The sequence below is a fragment of the Choloepus didactylus genome, chromosome 23, assembly GCF_015220235.1.
Source record: "Choloepus didactylus isolate mChoDid1 chromosome 23, mChoDid1.pri, whole genome shotgun sequence".
In the NCBI taxonomy this organism is placed as follows: Eukaryota; Metazoa; Chordata; class Mammalia; order Pilosa; family Megalonychidae; genus Choloepus; species Choloepus didactylus.
Window position 1 is genome coordinate 19,769,358 of NC_051329.1, and position 6,193 is coordinate 19,775,550.

Here is a 6,193-nt window from a genome sequence, read left to right on the forward strand (position 1 = left end):
CTGAGAGCTTGACTGGGCTTTCTTTGGGTCTGGTATGTTTCTTGTATATTAAAGGAAGTGGTTTAAAAACAAAACCAAACAAAAAACCCACAACAAGGATGTTTGAGTTAGGTCCCACATTATCACACTTTAAGATGGGGAAACTGAGGCTCCAAATGGTTACGGGTTCATGCATGAAAGTATTCTGTGTGATACTGTAATGCTGGGCACATGACATTATACATTTGTCAAAGCCCATAGAGCTGTGCAACACAAAGAGCGAACCCTAAGGTAAACTATGGACTTTAGGTACTAATAATGTATCAATATTGGTTCATCAATTGTGCAAGGTCACACGGCTAGTACCTGGCAGAGCTTGCGACAATTGCTCTCTGGGCAGTGACTTCAACTACCCTTGGGGCGGAAGTGTGGAGTCCCAGCTAATTTATTTATTTGCTCACTTCACCTGGCTCCTTGTGGTATCATAGTACATATCTTTGGGTGTTTGCTTGTTGGAATCAGGTTATTTGCCTTCATTTGTTAACCCCTTGAGGGCGGGAGTCACATCTAAGACATCCAAGAGGCTATGTGTTACAGAGCTTTGGAAACTTATTTGATCACAGGAATTGCCTGAAGGTCTCATTCAAAACAGATTCTTTGCCGTATCCCCTGGAGAGTCTGATTCAGGAGCAATGGCTGTGGGGATTTAGAATCTGAACTTTTTACCCGTGAACCTGAGAATTCTTAGGGTTAAGGCAGGTTTGGAAACTTTTGCAGTGTGTAAGTAGAGAGCTCTCTGCTGTTGAAAAAGGGGATGACAATAAAGCACAGAAACTCTCCAGCCCTTGCCCCTTCCTTCCCATGGGGCTTTTCCTTTCTGAGCCTCAGGTTTCTCATCTGTAAATGGGGATAAAAGTACCTACCTCATGAGGCTTTGAGATGTTAAATGAGATCATGTATGAAAGTATTCTGTATGATACAATAACAGTGGGCACATGACATTATACATTTGTCAGAGCTGTGCAACACAAGCTAACCCTAATGTAAACTATGGACTTTAGTTACTAATAATGTACCAATGTTGGTTCCTCAATTGTAGTAATTGTACCATATGAACGCAACATGTCACCCATAGGAGAAAGTCTGGGGGTGGGAGAGAGGGGGCTGTATGGGAACTTTCTGTACTTTCTGCACAATTTTCCTGTAAATTAAAAAAAAAAATGTTCTAAAAAATAAAGCGTATTTAAAAATATTGCTCAATAAAAATTAAGGGGTGGAAATGGGGGCAGAGAGGAGAGTTACCCCAGTTGGAATACAGGTGGGTCCTGCTGCATGTTCTGCATTAAGATCAACAGCCGGGGTGGGTGGGAGGGTGGGGGGCAGTGCCGTTGAATTCCTGCAGAGTCTGAGACTGGCTGAAGGGGTACCCCTCTTACTCTGGTTCTCAAGGTCAAGGAGAAGCCTTGTGCTCTGTCTGGACGTCAAAGAACTTTCAGCCTTGCAGATAGCTACTCGCCAGGTGGGAGAAGATAGTGCTAAAGCACCTGGCTACCATTTATTGAATACCTGCTGTGTCCGAGGGAGCCACCACAAAAACCCACAGTTCTGCAATTGTGCGCCGAAGTGGCCCAGGGCACCACAGCATATTTTAGAGGATTTTTGATGGAAACACAGTGGCATCTGTTGGACACTTTGCAAACTACCAGCTCAAGGTAGTTCATGATTTCTTTGTTAAATGGAGCTTACGTTCCTTCCAATGATGTCATAGCTTTGTGAAGCTGGGTTTCTGGCAATTGCAGTGATGAGAAAGCGAGTGTCTTGCAAAAATCAGCGTGGAACAGGAAATAAGGGTGGTAGTGTCCAATCTGATTCCAAGGTTTGAAAAGCTTTGCAGAGCCTCACAGACACATGTATCCTGTGAGTAGGTTCCTATGGTCATTTAAGAATGAACTAAAAATATTATTTTTCCTTTTAATTTATGTGCATTATTTTTCCAAGTGACTATTAAATTGTTAGAACATGAATACTTATTAAGTTGTTTTGACTTAACTACTTACTACTATAACTGTTACTTGGGGAGAGAGGGGCTAGAGGTGTCCTGAAAAAAACACTGAGGCACTCAGTGTGTCTTGAACCAAGAAAGTCTGGTTCATTAGGCTCTTTAAAAAATTATCTTATAGCAACCCTATGAGATCCATATCTTTATTTTATGAGAGAGTCAATAGAGATTAACTCCTTTGGGATATTTGCCTGAAGCCACCCAGCTGGGCAAGGGGGTTGATGGATGGTGGGTGTGGACAGTGAAACATAAACCGGGTCCTGTGTGATTCTCAAGAAGAAAAACTGCCTCCCCCAGCCTGAGTCAGTTCCACTTGGCCCCATGGGGGTTGGGGAAGGGCAGGCTGGGGGCCAGAACCAGCCTTTCTGCTTGTGGGACCTCAGGATCTGTCAAGAAGCAGGGTCAGGTGACTGACATGCCTTTTCATCCATCAGAGTGAACCCGCATTCCAGGCACCCAGGACAAAGGCCTCTGTGTGTGCTGGGAGCTGAAGGAGGCCCTGGGGGGCCTCTCTCCTTACACTCCCAGCAGGCTCTCCCCTTCCACTGCCATCCCCTCTCCAACCAAATTCACTTCTGTCCCTGAGTCACCGGTTCAGCTGCTTGGCCTCGGGCATGTCATGAGTTCAAAAGTTCTGCAAAGTACCCTTCTCCCGACGTGGGACCTGACTCCCAGGGGCGTAAATCTCCCTGACAACACAGGATAACCTGGACCGGCATCGTGGGATTGAGAACATCTTCTTGACCAAAAGAGGGAAGCAAAATTAAATGAAATAAAGTTTCAGTGGCTTAGAGATTTTAAATGGAGTTGACAGGTCACTCTGGTGGACATTCTTACGCACTATATAGATAACACTTTTTAGGTTTTAATGTATTGGAATAGCTAGAAGGAAATATCTGAAACTATCAAACTGCAACCCAGTAGCCTTGGCTCTTGAAGACGATTGTATAACAATGTAGCTTACAAGGGGTGACAGTGTGATTGTGCAAACCCTGTGGATCGCACTCCCTTTATCCAGTGTATGGATGGATGAATAGAATAATGGGGACAAAACCTAAATGAAAAATAGGGTGGGATGGGGGAGGGGATCTTTTTTTTTTAATTTTAATTTTTTATTCTGATTCTGATTCTTTCTGGTGTAAGGAAAATGTACAAAAATAGATTGGGGTGATGAATGCACAACTATATGATGGTACTGTGAACAGTTGATTGTACACCATGGATGATTATATGCTATGTGAATATTTCTCAGTAAAACTGAATTAAAAAAAAAAAAAAAGTTCTGCAAAGGATCCAGGCCCCATCCCCAACCCCTCCTTCATTTCTGTTTCCTGTTCTAGGTGAAAAGTCACTGAGGGGCGACTGCAGGCAGCGAACCGCCTCCTTGCAGGGGGTTAGTAAACCAGGCCCATGGAGCCAGGAAGGGACAGCACACTGCATCGTGTCTGTCCTTTAGCTCAGGCCACAATTCCTGGATTCGAGTTCTGCCACCAGCTGCAAGCTGCCCAATCCTGAAGTTACTTGCTGCTGATCACACTGTGCTCATCTACCTGCGCGGTCAGATGGCTTGGGTTTAAAACCTGGCATTGAAGGACGCAGTGCAAGCCGTTTACCTCTTCTGAGCCTCCGTTTCCTCCCCTACAGAATGGAAATAATAACAGTATGTACTTCATAGAGTTGTTCTGAGAACCAAATACATGACTGAAGCATAGCACAGTGCTAAGTATACATCATAAGTGCATAATGAACTTTAGCTACTCATTCATTCATTCAGTATATTTATTGAGCACCTACTATGCACTGTTCCAGGCACTGAGGAGGATGTATCAGTGAACAAGACTGAAAAAAGCCTTGCCCTCACGGGGCTTACATGCTAGCAGAGGGGGTGGACCATAAACAACATCATAGGTAACTAAATTTAGACACCAGGGCTGTCCAACAGAAATACAATGCAAGCCACATGTAAATTTTCCAGTAGCACCATTAAAAAAGTAAAAAGAAACAGGTGAAGATATCTGTTTATTTTTAAAATATTTCAAATTAAACCTTTAAAATATTCCTTATTTTCAAATTTAATTTTGAAAAATTTAACCCAATATACCACAAATAGTATCATCTTAAGGGACCTTAGCCATATTCCAAGTGCTTATTAGCCACACCCAGTTGTCGAGTATCATAGAAGATAGTGAGAGCTATGGAAAAATGAAGAAGTAAAGCAGGGTAAGGGGGCTGGAGCACCAGCTGTGTGTGTTTGTGTGTATGTGGGGGACAGAGAAGGTGGGTTTGCACAGACTTGAGGGCAGAGCACTCAATCACCAATTGTTAACTGGTCCCCTTTTTGCTCTGCTGGCCTGGCCCACAGGGCAGGTGCCAGGGCCCATGGTTCTTTCTTTCTCCTTTCTTTGCCAAACATCACCCTGACTCTGCAGACACTTGCAAGGTGCACAGGGGCTCTCTGGAAATGCCCCGGCTTGGGGGCGGCCCCTCAGCACCACCTGCCTACTCCAGGAAAGGGTGTGCCCCCCTCATTCTGGGGGTGTAGGGCCGCCCTAGGAGACACACTTCGGAACACTGCCAAGGCTCTGGCTGAAAGAGGGAAGGGCTGGGTGGGGTGTGTAAAGGCCGAGTTCTCACCCAGGGCTGGGATCAGGATGAGCGGAGGGACGCAGGTTGTGCAGGTGCGGGGCCAGGTCCTGGCTTTATTTAAAATGTTTACATTTTGTTCATCATGGATTTTTTTTTGCATTCATGTAAAAAATATTTTTTATCAATGCTATAATTCACATACCATAAAATTCATCCTTTGGAAGTGGCTTTTAGTGTATTGAGAATTTGTACAACCATCACCACAATCAATTTGAGAACATTTTCATCATCTGTAAAGAAAGCCTGTAGCCATTAGTAGCTGCCCCCCTTCTCTCTGTATCCCCCCTGCCCCTGGCAACCACTATTCTACTTTCTGTCTTTATAGATTTGCCTATTCTGGCCATTTCATATAAATGGAATGATAAAACATGTGGCCTTTTGTGACTAGCTTATTTCACTTAGCATAATGTTTCTAGATTCATCCACGTGGATCTGTACTTCATTACTTTTTTATTCACCCATTCATCAGCTAAGGGACATTTGAGTTATTTCCTCCTATTATGAGTAATTCCACTATGAACTTTTTTAAATCATTTTTTTATTGTAGAATATAACATATACACATAAAAGTGATAACTTTCCAAGTATAATTTAACAAGCAGTTAGAGAGCAAATTTCAAAGAATCTTATAGGTTACAATTCCACAGTTTCAGTTATTTCCTTATTATGAAATATAACATATATACAAAAAGGTAATCTCTTTCAAAGTACGATTTAACAAGCAGATAAATAGGAAATTTCCAAAGGTGTTATGAGTTATAGTACCATAGTTTCAGTTATTTCCTTATTGTGAAATCTAACATATATACAAAAAGGTACAGCTTTCAAATTACAATTTAACAAGTAGCTACAGAACAAATTTCAAAGGATGCTATGGGTTACAGTTCTACCATTTCAATTCTTCTAACTATTCTAATACCCTCACAACTAAGGAAAAGAAAATGCTATGAACTTTCGTATACAAGTTTTTGTGTGGACGTGTTCTTCATTCTCTCGGGCTTTGCATTCATCTTGCATTTTTTAAGACACTGCATCGAAATACTTATTTTAGTTACTGAGTTTTTTGGTGCCCCCTTACATTTTGTGTCTCAATCGCCTCACCCCAGTCCCAGCTCTGCAAGCCTTGTCCCTTGGCTGGCTGCGTGACTTTGCGCAAGTTGCTTAACCTCGGAGCCTCAGTTTCCTCTTCTCTAAAATGGGAATAACCGTTTACCTTCTCACAGTCGTTAGGCAGACGCAATGAAGGGATGGTGCACATTACAGGCCAGCAGCAGCCCTCGGACACGGTAGGCTCAAGTCAACACGTTTTGCCTATGGGTAGGTCTGGAGTTGAGGCTGAGTGGGCCCACAAAATGGATGTGACTTAGGCCTACCCTGGAGGAGAGCTGGCTCAACTCCTTGCTGCTTGTATTTCCAAACGGAACTTTTTTTTTTTTTTTGCTCTCCTGCCTCAGTCTGACCCCTACAAGGTCCTATGGGTGGGCCCAGCACTGCTCACCCAAAGGCCTC